The sequence below is a fragment of the Curcuma longa genome, chromosome 20 (assembly GCF_044706935.1).
Source record: "Curcuma longa cultivar G26 ecotype Majalengka, Jawa Barat chromosome 20, ITB_CL_G26_1.1, whole genome shotgun sequence".
NCBI classification, from domain to species: Eukaryota; Viridiplantae; Streptophyta; class Magnoliopsida; order Zingiberales; family Zingiberaceae; genus Curcuma; species Curcuma longa.
This window is the reverse complement of record NC_133880.1, coordinates 5,383,355-5,398,586: the sequence shown is the minus strand read 5'-3', so window position 1 is coordinate 5,398,586 and position 15,232 is coordinate 5,383,355. Positions and strand designations below refer to the sequence as shown.

The following is a 15,232-nucleotide window of genomic DNA, read 5'->3' as shown; positions in this document are numbered from 1 at the left end:
GCGCCATCTCCATCTCTCCGATCATGTTAGGCAGCATGCCAGCTCCATTCCTCCTCCTCCTCCTCCTTCACCTCCTCGCCTTGGCCTCCACCTCCGAAAGGCCAGAGCTACTCTAACATCACTCGCGGTACCGTCCTCACTGCCGGCGGCTCGCCTGACTCATGGCCTTCCCCCTCCGGCGACTTTGCCTTTGGCTTCTTCCCTGCCGACTCCAACCGCTCCCGCTTCCTCCTTGCCGTCTGGTTCGCTGCCACGTCGCCCCAGTCGGTCGTCTGGTCCGCCAATCGCAACGCTTTGCTAGCATCGGGCGCCACTGTGCGCCTCACCGCCGACGGCCGTCTCTCCCTCCGCAGTGAGAACGGCTCCGAGATGTGGACCCCTGGCGCCATCAACGGCGCTGTCGCCGCCTCCGTGCTTGACACCGGCAACCTCGTCTTGGCCGACGCCACCGACGTCCTGTGGCAGAGCTTTCGACCACCCCACTGACACGTTGCTCCCCGGCCAGGTCCTACCGGCGGACGGTTCCCTGCGCTCCCAACTCACCGACGCCGACTTCTCCGAGGGGCGGTTCAGTCTCATCGCCCAGGCCGATGGCAACCTCGTGCTCTACCCTTTGGCGCTTCCCACCGGGAACCCGTACGTGGCCTACTGGGCCACCGGCACCTCCGGAGCCGGAAACCAGCTCGTCTACAACTCCAGTGGAAGCATATACTACAACGCCACAGCCAACGACACCATCGTGACCATAAATGCTAACTCCGAATACTCCCCGGCGAACTTCTACCAACGCGCAAGGCTCGACCCCGACGGCGTCTTCCGGCTGTACGTTTACCCAAAAAACAACTCCGGCGGCGGCGGGTCATTAAGATCCACATGGAACGTGATGGCGAGAATTCCTGACGATATCTGCCGCACCCTTTTAGTCGAAAACGTCGGCAGCGGTGTCTGCGGCTACAACAGCTATTGCTCGTCGGACAACGGACAAAGCCAGATCCACTGCATGTGCCCTCCGCAATACACCTTCATCGATGAGGATTACAAGTACAAGGGCTGCAAGCAAAATTTTACGCAGAATTGCGATCTCTATGATCCCAGCTCCTTCACGCTGATTCCGGCGGACGACCTCGACTGGCCGTACTACGATTACGAGCACTACACCAACGTCGATCCAGACCAGTGTGGCGATCTCTGCTTGGAGGACTGTTTCTGTGCATTAGCAATATATTCGGTTGCAGAAAGTGGGTGTTTTAAGAAGAAGCTGCCGCTGACGCATGGCCGGACGGGGAGCTACGTCAACCGTCGGGCGCTCATCAAAGTCCCAAAATACAACAACTCTGTTTCAGCTCCATTTGAAAGGGTCCTCGAGCGGCAGCAACGGATGAGTGTAGTGGGAAGGTTTCTTCTGGGGAGCTCCGGCTTTCTCAATCTGATCCTAATCGGATCGCTCATAGCGGTCCTCGCTTGTAATCGGAGAAACGCAACACACAGTGTTTGGAAACTGAGGAGCTTGGAGGAGCTAAATCTGCCAACTTTCTCCTACAAAGAGCTCGAGCAGGCAACGAAAGAATTCAAAGAAGAGCTCGGCAGAGGCGCCTTTGGCGTCGTATACAAAGGGGAATTGCCGTCGTCGACCGGGAGTGCGAAGCCCGTCGCCGTGAAGAAATTGGATAGGCTGCAGAAGATGATCGACGACGACGGCGATAAAGAGTTCACCAATGAGGTGAGATCGATCGGGAAGACGTACCACAAGAACTTGGTGAGGCTGATCGGCTACTGCCACGAGGAATCGCAGCGGCTGCTGGTATACGAGTACATGAGCAGAGGGTCGTTGCAGGAGTTCCTCTTCGGCGGCGAGCGGCCGCCGTGGGAGCAGAGGGCTTCGATCGCGATCGGGATCGCAAGGGGGCTCATGTACCTCCACGAGGAATGCAGCGCCCCGATCATCCACTGCGACATCAAGCCACAGAACGTTCTCCTCGACGACAACCTCACTGCCAGGATCTCCGACTTCGGCCTCGCGAAGCTGCTCCGGACGGACCAGACACGAACCAACACGGGGATACGGGGAACGAGGGGGTACGTGGCGCCGGAGTGGTTCAAGAGCATGGCGATCACGAAGAAGGTGGACGTGTACAGCTTCGGCGTGATGTTGCTGGAGATCGTGAGCTGCCGCAGGAATCTCAAGACGGAGAAGGATCCGGAGGAGGTGGAGGAGGACGCGGTGTTGGTGTACTGGGCCTACGATTGCTACAAGGAAGGGAGGCTGGATCTGCTGCTGAGGGACGTCGAGGATGATAGGGAGCGGATGGAGAGGTTCGTGACGGTGGCCATGTGGTGCATACAGGAGGATCCAGGATTAAGGCCGTCGATGTCGGCGGTGGTGCGGATGCTGGAGGGAGGAGCCCCGGTGGCGGTCCCGCCGGATCCATCCACCGCCATTCAGTCCGCGTGCCAGTAAATAATAACTAATTATTAGAGTAGTAATTACGAATGGCAAATGCAAGAACATTATGATTATCATAATTAGCATTCTATACTTTGTATTTGGTGCTTAAACCAGCATTAATTTCCTAATTTGCATGAAATGAAGTAATTCCTATATATGCTTACATTTTGTTAAGTTAATAAAATTACATAAAAATTGAATGTTAATAATGAACTTTTATTACAGCTAAGTTTTATACTTTTTCATTTTAATCATTTTGCATCAATCGATGACTACAAACATTATTATGTTAATAGTTCAAGTGGTATATTGTAGAACAGCTACTGTGATAATGACTGCATTAATTTAATTGAATTGTCAATTAATGTAAAGAGTCTTTTGGATGGAAGTCCTCTTTTACTCCCCTCAGTAGTATCAGAGGAGAAGAAAATGGACCGGAACTGATCAGGTTTAGAAATTTTGATCGTGATTAATTACAGTTTCTTAATTTATTTTTTCATAAATAATCATAGGACTAATCGTGTGAAAATCTGAATGACGATTCCATGGAGAAGATGGACCAGAATGGAAGATTAGTTGAGGGAGGCTGGGGCCACAAATGTAAAGAGTCTTATACGATCAACTATTGAGAACGGGGACTGTTCGACGGTTTGAGACCGTCAAACTATAATAATTTAAATATTATTATTTTTCGAAACAATTATTGTCTGTGATGATGACTATATTAATTGAATTGTATCAATTAGTCAAGGCTAGGGCCACAGATATAAAGTGTCTTGTATCTAGAATATTAAATCCGATCACTATTGAGAACCGACAGTTTGGCCATAATAAGGTTGGAACCATAGTCTTTAGAATATTAGATTAGATTATGATTCAGATTCAATGGTTCGACGGTTTAAAATGGTAGTTTAATAGTTCTTAATAGGTTGACTTTTAATTTTAACTGTTTAAGATGATTATGATTAACATTTTAGAACTACTGATTTATGATTCATCAAATCAAGATGAGTATATTAAGAAAATTTAAAATTATAAATTCATAAAATCGTTTGGTTGTAGTAGGATCATGATTATTAAGGAGAATCATATAACAAAAGGAAAATATTAATTAGTTATTAAATAATTTAATTAACACATAAAATCATTTGTGGGCATGCAAACCATTATAAATTAAATAACAAATAAATAATCATCTTTCTTATTTTTTCTAATTATTAAAAATAATAAATAAAATAAAATAAAATTATTGATTAATTATTAAATAATTAACTAATAAATCATAAGCCAATTATAATTGTTATTCTGTTTTCTTATATATACATATCCTGATCATCAAATGTTTAATATGCTTTGATCAATTCAAATGCTTTCTGTAACGATCCCGGATGGAAGCCGATTAAATCATCTCTATAATTATTATATTATTAAAAAATTTTAAGTATTCATTTATTATTTTTATAGATGTGAGGATCTTTTTGTAAAAATACAAAAACATATGTTGCTTCGTGCTTTTGATTATTACAAAACTTAAACTTCATCTTATTGATTCCCATACATGATATTTCTCTCATGCCGGATCTTAATCCTTGTAGTGATTACTTGATCGTTGACTCGCTGCCCTCTGCTATTATTCTTCATGGTCGTCGTCAATTGTTGTCGTTATCATCGCCTAGTGAGTATGAGATTGTACTTGTGGTTGCTACAACCGTATAAATTAAGCAAAAAGGGTAATCTTCTCTTAGTTCTTCCAGGAAATCAAATTCAAATTTTCTCCTCATGCTATTTGGTATGTTATGTTAGTTCTTAGAGGGGTAAATCTTCAAGTCTTGGATACCCTTATTGAATATTATCACTTGATAATATGAAACTCTAATGATACTAGATTTTTTTTTCCTCTCATTTTTTGTATTGCATGTTTAAGGAATTTCTTTGATTTTGTATAATGTAGAATGAGTTATGATTAAGCTTAAAGGTATATGTGAGATTAAATAAATATTCATCTATAAGCTCACATTTGAGGTAGAGTTTTCTTACTTATTTCGCTACACATGTTATGAAAAATAGAGTTAATTTTAATCTTATCTTTATTTTTACTGTTTGATTATTCTTTATCACGTTGCTTGCCCTTATTCCTAGTTGATACCTATTTATCTTGTTTATTTCTTATTTGAGATTTATAACAAATTAGATTATCTAATTATGTTAATTAATAAAGTAAGAAATTAATTATATTAATAGTTTAACTTTATACTTTAGGAGTTATTCTAGATTAATAAAATAAGAGATGTAATAAGTATATTTAGAGTTTTTGAATTCTATATTTTGAAAGATGCACATTATCATTGACATTAAATTGTTAAGATAATAAATGTAATATTTATATTATAAAGCTTTGACTCTGAATTGTGTGATTATTAGTAGTCTTGAGCTTCGATTTTATTTTTTAAGAGTTTGCATGATTGTTTCTAAAATAGAACGGTTAACGATTTAAAAATTTAGAGCGAATAATATTAATTTAATATAAATTTTGAGATCATCCCATAGTTTTTTAATGTAAATCTTTAATAAAATAATTAAAATTTTATTTTATTATTTATTATTATTAATATATATTTTTTTATTCTTTTGTAAGTAGATATTAAGAAATAAAAATAATTTAAATATTTTTTATTAATATATTTATTACTATTTTAAAAATAAAAATAAAAATCGATAAATTTTGAGGATTTTAATGATTATTTTTGAAAAAAATAATGAAAATCATTGATAATATAATAAAGTTTTTGATTTTTTATCTTGATCGTTCAGTTAATTAAGAAAAATCGATACAAGAAAAGAAAAAAAGAAAGATATTTATATGCATCCAAATTAAAAAATTATTATTTTTTCTAATTGTGAAAAGAGATATTAGATTGAGGAGAGATATTTATATGCATCCAAATTAAAAAATTATTATTTTTTAAAATTAGGACTCGGACATAAAATTGAGGATAGGAAAATAATTAAAATTACTTAGTTGAACAAAAGACATCTTTTAATTAAAATTTAAAGTGAAGACTGGGGCCAAAAATGTGAAGAGTCTTGTTGAGTAAAAGTTTGAAAGGAGGTTGTGGAATAATGAGTGATTTTTCATAGAATTTAAGGCTGCCTTTTGAGACGGGGAATTTAAAGATTCTTCATTCTCATGTTTTTTAGTCCATTTTATTCATCAAGAATATTGAAAAACAAAAGTGGACAAGTATCTCTTAAATTCAAATAGTAAAGCTTAATGGTTTTAAAAAACCATTTTATTTTCTTCGTCGTGTTGTAAGAGAGACATGAATGATATACTAACTGATATTATATACACATAGATATGGACTATACTGAAAGTAACACAGAGATATGGACTATAGTCAAAGTAACACAGATTACTAGTAACCCATGTTTTTTTAGTGCCAAAAATGGATAATCAACCTTTCGACGAGAAAAAACTATTTTTCTTTTCATAATTTTTGATTATGTATTACCAATCTAGAGTCTTAGAAAGATCAGAATGAATCAGAAAAACATGGATACATAAGAAAAATGCTTGATCCATAAAAGAGAAGGATTCCATTTTTATGGAGGACAAATTTCTTATATCATCGGTTATATCATATTTATGGAGCGGCGAATTTTTGGGCCGAGCTGGATTTGAACCAGCGTAGACATATCGCCAACGAATTTACAGTCCGTCCCCATTAACCGCTCGGGCATCGACCCAGGAAGAATTCATTCTAGGCTTATAGATAATCCATAATCAACTTCCTTTCGCAGTACCCCCAGGGGAAGTCGAATCCCCGCTGCCTCCTTGAAAGAGAGATGTCCTGAACCACTAGACGATGGTTCGCCGCCACTTCGCCGCGGTTCGTCGTCTGGAACGCCAACCGCCGCTCGCCGACGTTCCCGGCAGGCACCACCTTGCGCCTCACCGGCGACGGCCGCCTCTCCCTTCGCGACGAGACCGGCACCGAGACGTGGAGCGCAGGTGCTGGCAACGCTGTCGCTGCGTCAATACTCGACACCGGAAACCTCATCCTCGCCGACGCCACCGGCAGCGTCCTGTGGCAGAGCTTCGACCACCCCACTGACACGTTGCTCCCCGGCCAGGTACTACCTGTGAACGCCTCCCTGCGCTCCCAGATCACCGATGCCGACTTCTCCGAGGGCCGGTTCAGTCTCATGGCCCAGGCCGATGGCAACCTCGTGCTCTACCCTTTGGCGCTTCCCACCGGGAACCAGTACGACGCCTACTGGTCCACCGGCACCTCTGGCGCCGGCAACGAGCTCATCTACAACGCCAACGGGAGCATCTACTACAGCCTAGAAAACGGCACCACCGTGCCTATAAACTCGGGGCTCAATTACCCCCCAGAGAGCTTCTATCAAAGCGCGAGGCTCGACCCCGATGGCTTCTTCCGGCAGTACGTCTACCCAAAAAACAGCTCCGCCGGCGGCGGATCGTTGAGACTGACATGGAACGTGGTGGCGAGAACGCCGGAAGACATCCGCCGTGAACTTTCATCCGACAGCCTAGGCAGCGGCGGCTGCGGCTACAACAGCTACTACTCGTCGGATGGAGGCCAGAACTGCATGTGCCCTCCGCAGTACTCCTTCATCGACCAGAACAACACGTCTCTGGGCTGCAAGCAAAGTTTCGTGCAGAGCTGCACGCTCTACGAGCAGAGCTCCTTCACGCTGATTCCGGTGGACAACCTCGATTGGCCTTCTGAGGACTACGAGCACTACACCAATGTCGACGAACGCCTGTGCAGCGATCTGTGCTTGCAGGACTGCTTCTGCGCCGTGTCAATATTCTGGAGAGGCGGCCAAGAATGCTGGAAAAAGAAGCTGCCACTGACGGGCGGCCGTAGAGGTAGCGACATCAACCGCCGGGCGTTCATCAAGGTCTCAAGAGACAACTCCTCTGTTCAAATTCCAGTTCCAGTTCCATTTGAAGGGAACCCTGACCAGCGGCGGTCCATAAGTGTAGTGGGAGCGGTTCTTTTAGGGATCTCCGTCTTGCTCAACTTGATCCTGGTCGGAACAGTCATCTCCATGATCGTTTGCTCCCGTAGAAACAAATCAAAGAAACAGAGGAGCGAAACGGAGCAAAATTTGCGAACTTTCTCCTACAAAGAGCTCGTGCAGGCAACGAAGGAATTCAAAAAAGAGCTCGGTAGAGGCGCCTTTGGCATCGTATACAAAGGAGAATTGCCGTCGTCGAGCGGGAGGGAACTCGTCGCCGTGAAGAGATTGGACAGGCTGGTGATCGACGACTACGGCGACAAAGAGTTCACCAATGAGGTGAGATCGATCGGGCAGACGCACCACAAGAACTTGGTGAAGCTGATCGGCTACTGCGACGAGGGGACGCATCGGTTGCTGGTGTATGAATACATGAGCAGAGGGTCGTTGCAGGAGTTCCTCTTCGGCTGCGAGAGGCCGCCGTGGAGCAGAGGGCTTCGATCGCGATGGGGATCGCGAGGGGGCTCATGTACCTCCACGAAGACTGCAGCGCCCCTATCATCCACTGCGACATCAAGCCACAGAACGTTCTCCTCGACGACAACCTCGTCGCGAGGATCGCCGACTTCGGCCTCGCGAAGCTGCTCCGGATGGACCAGACGCGGACCAACACGGGGATAAGGGGAACGAAGGGGTACGTGGCGCCGGAGTGGTTCAAGAGCACGGCGATCACGAAGAAGGTGGACGTGTACAGCTTCGGCGTGATGTTACTGGAGATCGTGAGCTGCCGCAGGAATCTCGAGACGGAGAAGGAGGAGGTGGAGGAGGACGCGGTGCTGGTGTACTGGGCCTACGATTGCTACAAGGGAGGGAGGCTTGATCTGCTGCTGAGGGACGTCGAGGATGATAGGGAGCGGATGGAGAGGTTCGTGACGGTGGCCATGTGGTGCATACAGGAGGATCCAGGATTAAGGCCGTCGATGTCGGCGGTGGTGCGGATGCTGGAGGGAGGAGTCCCGGTAGCGGTCCCGCCGGATCCATCCACCGCCATTCAGTCCACGTGCCAGTAAATAATAACTATGATTATCATAAGCATTGTAGTACTTTATTTGGTGCTTACGAATGGCAATTTGCATGAAATGAAGTAATTCCTATATTTGCTTACATTTTGTTAAGTTAATAAAATTACATAAAAATTGAATTTAGTTGGTTATTCATTTCATATAAAAATCTTCCGTGTCCAATAAGCCAATCTAATTGACTTCTACTCATCTTTATAAACCGGTCTTTATAAAATCTTAAAATCGAACAAACAGTGGAATTCGGTCCGGTTCACGAAGAAAAATAATAAAATAGAGAACATTATGCTTAAAGTCAAGTCAAAGTCGACGGAGAACATTGAAAAATGCAAAGAACGCTGACTATAAACCTCAACTTATGGCCACACAACACGCGCGCCATCTCCATCTCTCCGATCATGTTCGGCAACATGCCAACTCCATTCCTCCTCCTCCTCCTCCTTCACCTCCTCGCCTTGGCCTCCACCTCCGGTGGGCAGAGCTACTCTAACATCACTCGGGGTACCGTCCTCACTGCCGGCGGATGTCCGACTCCTGGCCCTCCCCCTCCGGCGACTTTGCCTTTGGCTTCTTCCCTGCCGACTCCAACCGCTCCCGCTTCCTCCTTGCCGTCTGGTTCGCTGCCACGTCGCCCCAGTCAGTCGTCTGGTCCGCCAATCGCAACGCTTTGCTAGCATCGGGCGCCACTGTGCGCCTCACCGCCGACGGCCGTCTCTGTTTTAGCTCCATTTGAAAGGGTCATCGAGCGGCAGCGACCGATGAGTGTAGTGGTATGGTTTCTTCTGGGGAGCTCCGGCTTTCTCAACCTGATCCTAATCGGATCGCTCATCGCGGTCCTCGTCTTCCGGCAGTACGTCATCCGCCGAGAAACACAGCACACAGTGTTTGGAAACTGAGGAGCTTGGAGGAGCTAAATCTGCAAAGCTTTCTCCTACAAAGAGCTCGAGCAGGCAACGAAAGAATTCAAAGAAGAGCTCGGCAGAGGCGCCTTTGGCATCGTATACAAAGGGGAATTGCCGTTGTCGAGCGGGAGTGCGAAGCTCGTCGCCGTGAAGATGTTGGACAGGCTGCGGAAGATGATCGACGACGACGACGGCGATAAAGAGTTCAGCAATGAGGTGAGATCGATCGGGAAGACGTACCACAAGAACTTGGTGAGGCTGATCGGCTACTGCCACGAGGAATCGCATCGGCTGCTGGTATACGAGTACATGAGCAGAGGGTCGTTGCAGGACTTCCTCTTCGGCGGCGAGCGGCCGCCGTGGGAGCAGAGGGCTTCGATCGCGATGGGGATCGCAAGGGGGCTCATGTACCTCCACGAAGAATGCAGCGCCCCGATCATCCACTGCGACATCAAGCCACAGAACGTTCTCCTCGACGACAACCTCACTGCCAGGATCTCCGACTTCGGCCTCGCGAAGCTGCTCCGGACGGACCAGACACGAACCAACACGGGGATACGGGGAACGAGGGGGTACGTGGCGCCGGAGTGGTTCAAGAGCATGGCGATCACGAAGAAGGTGGACGTGTACAGCTTCGGCGTGATGTTGCTGGAGATCGTGAGCTGCCGGAAGAATCTGGAGATGGAGAAGGAGGAGGTGGAGGAGGCGATTTTGGTGTATTGGGCCTACGATTGCTACAAGGATGGGAGGCTGGAACTGCTGCTGAGGGACGACGAGGATACTATTGAAGATAGGCAGAGGGCAGAGAGGTTCGCGACGGTGGCGCTCTGGTGCATTCAGGAGGATCCAGCCTTGAGGCCGTCGATCTCGGCGGTCGTGCAGATGCTGGATGGAGCGATTCCGGTAGCAGCGCCGCCGGATCCTTCCACCGCCATCCAGTCAGTCGATGCGGCAGTAAATAATAATAATAATATTAGAGTTGTATACTTTGGATTTGGTGCTTAAACCAGCATTTCCTAATTTGCTTGTAATGAAGTAATCCCTATGCTTACATTTTGTTACGTTAATATAGTGTACGCCTGGCTTGTTCCTTCTTTTAGGCAACATCTTTTAGGAGAATGTTGTCATTCTATCTTTTCGGCGAATGTTGCCATTCACAAGAATGCAGGTAAAATATAGTGTAGGCTTGGCTTGTTCCTTCTTCAGAATCATATCGTTGTGGCCATGTTCGCAATCCTTGCAAAGAAGCTGCAGCTGATGTTGGAAATAATTGTTCCTCCCAGAGCATCGCAACAGTCTGTCTAATCACACTCCGTTGCTAGTTATCCTGTATTACAGGATCACTGGCTGAGGAAAGGAAATTGTAAAGTCTCATAATAAGAGAAGCCAATCACACAACCTGACATCAAGAAAAATGAATTGAGGAAAAATTTCCTTTTTTTTTTTACCTTTGAAAAGAGAAAAGAACTTGCCCAAAGCTATTGTCTTTTTCCCCAAGATAGCAGAAAACACAAAGAATACAAGGCATTTTCAAGTCCAATCTAGGAATAAAAGAACAAGAACTGCAGATCTAGATCATGATGAAAATTGAGCAAAATTGAGCATAGATAAAGAGCAATGACAACATCATATTACTTCTATATTTGTTCACAGGATATGAGCAAGCCAAAATAAACAAGAGAAATAAAATCAAAACCAGAAAAAAGGAAAGAAAACAAGAGAAGATTCTAAATCAAACCACATGAAAATAAACAAAATAATAAAAGGAAAAGGAAAAAAAATGAAGGAATCAAAGGCTTTAAGGCAACAATTATGGCACTGCGACAATTAGCTCACCTAGATTTTCTAGAGTAATGCATTTTGCACATCTATTTCATAGCTGAGCCATCATTACGAGCAGAAAAGAGGGGATCACTCCAAGAACTAGTGTTTATTAAAAGAAAATTGTTCCAATCATGATGGGTAGATAAATTTCAAGGCCTTTGGAAAAATCACTTCCACCACGTGAGATTAGAAAGAGGTAGAAGCTCGAGCAATGGATCGAGGAACTCAGATTGAAAACTATCAAAGGCATCATGAATTGATGTCAGATATCGCTTGGAGTAACGTGTTCTTTCCTCATTGATCCATGATCCACCGCTTCTAGAGCGACCCCTCAATCTTCATGAACAAGCCAAAGACGTATTGTATCACAGTCTCTGTGGGTTCTGAGGCCGAATGAAGGTAGAGGCTCGAGCAACGGATCAAAGAACTCAGATTGAAAACTATCAGACGCATCATGAATTGACATCAGATATTGCTTGGAGTTGGATAGTTTTCTTCATCGATCCATGATCCATCGTTTATAGAGCCGCCCCTCCCTCAACCTCTGCAAACAAGCCAAAGGTGTATTATATTGAACAACAACAACAACAACAACAACAACCACCAAATCTTATCCCACTAGGTGGATCTGGCTGTATTATATTTAAATCTCTAGCAATAGATGTTGAGGCTCGAGCAACGGATCAAGGAACTCAGATTGAAAACTACCAAATAAATCATTTGATGTTAGCTACCGCTTGAAGTAAGCCGGATTTTTCTTCATCGATCCATGATCCACCGCTTCTAGAGCCACCCCTCCCTCAACCTCTATGAATGAGACAAAGAGCGCAATCAAAGGATGCTGGACGTCTGAGCTGGCCACTGTGTGCATTTCCCGATTTACCCTGGTGGCCGATGAGAAACTTCCGTCGGGCCGGGTCGATCACTCTCAGGGATAGTCAATGAGGCTAACTGAGATTTATCATTTTCTATGAATGAGACAAAGACATCGTGACTATGAATTGGAGAGAAGTGAGGAGGGGGAAGGGAAAGGAACAAGAAAAGTTTAAAAAAACAAAAAAAAAACAAGTCATCCCCCTTTTTTTCAGCTCCTTTGCCCCCATCTCTCCTCTTTCCTCCTGTTCATCTACCCAAGTAAACATACCATTTTGTTATTTGCCTACATGCCAATTATGAAAAGAAATACTGGTTTAATCCCAATAATTTTCCTTTTCAGCCACATTTAGTGTTAAGCCAGAGTGGCTTCCTCTGGAGATTGGTATAGAGTCATACCTCCCAGCATTAACAATTCAAATGATGGTAGAAAACTTACCCTTAGGTCTGATAAACATTCAAAATGATTTCTGAACATTGTTAAAAGAACTCGCATATAAAAGCCTACCTTGTCGACATGCCAAGTCTTTTCTCCAATCTCAACAATTATTTTACGGCGTGAGTTCTAGGATCCAAAATTCATTTCGTTTGTTCTTCATATGGAAATGCTTGTGATTGATAATAACAAGATAAATTACCTAGCATTGCAAGGAGGTAAGTATATGATCAACCTGTTTTAGTTCCTTGAGGTCAAATCCCTCCTTCCCAGTGATCGATTCTGAGTTAGAGTCTCATTTTCAGCATCAGCTACAAAACAAACACAAATGCTGCTTTCCCATGGAGATGTACATGCAATAATCATCACCAAATGCCATCTAAGCAACAAGTATACTGTATCATGTTTATGAAGCTTCATAAAGTTGAAGTCATAAGCCTAGAAGGTAGTAGCTGTGTTTCTTACTATAGATGACATGTTAGATAATGACTATATGAAAATAATAATAAATAATAAAACATAGAACAGGAAGGATCCTAACATGATACTTCTATAGAGTAACTAACAAGAACATAATTGACTGAAAAATTCAAATATTTATAAGGTTAATGTAAAACAGCCATGCATGAAGATTATTAGCAGATTGCAAGTAGGCATGTTGTAGCATGTAACTCAATACAATGGCTTTCGTTGCTTGTAACTTGCACATTCATAGTTAAGGTGTTAAACAATTGCTCTTGTACTTGTAGCTAGGGTTTCGAATAGCTCTTATTGTTGTAGCCAGAGTAGATCAAGTTGTCTATAATTAAAATTTCGTAAAAGAGTAGAAAGCATGGTTACTCAGCGAAATACCATAACCAATCTTCTCCGATTTCGAGACTGCGGTATTGAGGCTTTCGATATATGATAAAGCGCCCTTCGCTAAAGCAAAAAACGTAAATTTGAGCCTAATATGACGAAGAAGGTAAAGGTTGAAAAGAAGAACCCACAATCCGTGAAGCGAAGCCACTAGCAAGCTGCGGCGCCGGTTAGATGGACCCGTCAAGGATGTAGTGTGTGAGCATCAGAGTGATCTTCTCTGGCCAGTTCCGCTTCTGCTTCCGAATCAAGAACAAGTGCGGCTCCATCACCTCGCTCAGCGCGTACCCCGTCTCCTTCATCTTCCTGCTCACACCCGCATATACACAAACAGCTCAAATACGAGACCTTTAGATCTAAGAAAAGAAAATATATGAAGCCGGAGGGGGATCTCAAAGTATGAAAGTTGGGGAAGGTCGAGGATGTGGACGGATCGAGATCGAAGCTGCTCGTTGCTACAGGACGAATCGTAAAGGGAGAGAGGCGAAGTAATCGAAGACGAGTTTGCGGTCGAGGGGGAAAGTGTTGAACCACAACTGGTCACAGAAGAGATCACGGCCATGTCGGTCCTTGGAGATTGGGGCGTCCATTCAGAGGATTCCCACCTCCCGCGGAGAGAGCTCCTTGAACCCTAGAGGGAGCGCCGCCGCCGCCGCCATGGCCGCACCTCTTCTCCTGGACAACACGAGTAGCTATAAAACGGATAACAGGGTTTAATAACATTTCGGGTTCGGATTGTCGAGCTTGAATCAAGCCCCGGCCCATTCCGTGGCAATATTGGACCGGTCCACTAAATCGACCTTCTTAATGACCCCTTGATTAGCTGCCATTGCCTCTTCTATCTTATTGGGCCTAACATCGGCCCAATTGTCGAACTGAGCGATGCGGCTAGCAGCCCTTTTTATGATCGATGTTTAAGTGAGGAATGAGACCAACTGTGTGAGACCACTAGAGTAGCAGATTCCTCCTTTTATTGAAAAGTGAGGAACAATACTCAAATATTGTATGAGTTTTGCCCAATTAATCTTCAGGTAGACGACATTTCTCTTGATTCACTTATCTTATACAACAACAACAACAACAACCAAGTCTTATCCCACTAAGTGAGATCGGCTATATGGATCCTTTAACGCCATTGAGCTCTATCTCCTATTATATCATCATTTATATTTAAATAAATTTTATCTTGTTTTATTATTGCTAACCAAGTCTTTTTTGGTCTACCTCGCCCTCGTTTGATATGCGTATTTGTCATAGTTTCACACCGCCTAACTGGAGCATTTATCGATCGTTTGATTCACTTATCTTATAAAATTGAAATACAACTTATGCATGTTCAAAAATCAACTTTTAAAAAATTCATCCCATTTGGACCATACGATTCTTTCATTTCAATAAAAGGTAGAATCCGCCACCCCAGTGACCCCACACGATCAGCTCCACGATCATATGTGAAGAAGTAAATCGAAAAATTGCATTTGACCACGATGGAAGAGGGCATTACCTCGGCTCTATCAAGATTTGACCATTGTCCACTTCAATAACTCTGCTCCGTCATAACCAACTCAACTATGCTCCAGTACCATACAACTTCCTTGTTATTGCTAATGGTGGCCACAGCTAAAGGGTAAACAAGCACTGTTCTTGTTTGACCCTCACTGAAAAGATTAGTTGCAGTACATGCCAAATCCTTTTATTTAAAGCTACAAATGTCTACATATCATACACATTCAAATTAAGTACTTGTAGAGCTAAAACTACAATTAAGCCTAGTATATAATCAAAACTACAATCAGTGATAAACTTGGCTGCAAACCAAAAG

At 44.0% G+C, this 15,232-nt stretch overlaps 1 long non-coding RNA gene and 3 pseudogenes across 1 annotated transcript; 3 read left to right on the top strand and 1 right to left on the bottom strand.

The window, feature by feature from the left end:
• The first annotated feature begins 23 nt into the window (after window positions 1–23).
• On the top strand, window positions 24–2,569 carry LOC141813788 (G-type lectin S-receptor-like serine/threonine-protein kinase LECRK1; annotated as a pseudogene).
• Window positions 2,570–2,991: 422 nt separating this feature from the next.
• LOC141812934 (G-type lectin S-receptor-like serine/threonine-protein kinase LECRK1) lies at window positions 2,992–8,508 on the top strand (annotated as a pseudogene).
• A 378-nt stretch (window positions 8,509–8,886) lies between these two features.
• On the top strand, window positions 8,887–10,543 carry LOC141813217 (G-type lectin S-receptor-like serine/threonine-protein kinase LECRK4; annotated as a pseudogene).
• A 900-nt stretch (window positions 10,544–11,443) lies between these two features.
• LOC141813218 (uncharacterized) lies at window positions 11,444–14,059 on the bottom strand. The gene is made up of 2 exons (XR_012600390.1): window positions 13,542–14,059; window positions 11,444–12,883 (listed from the first exon to the last, which is right to left on the bottom strand). It is a non-coding gene; the product is annotated as an uncharacterized LOC141813218 (long non-coding RNA).
• Window positions 14,060–15,232: the final 1,173 nt, after the last annotated feature.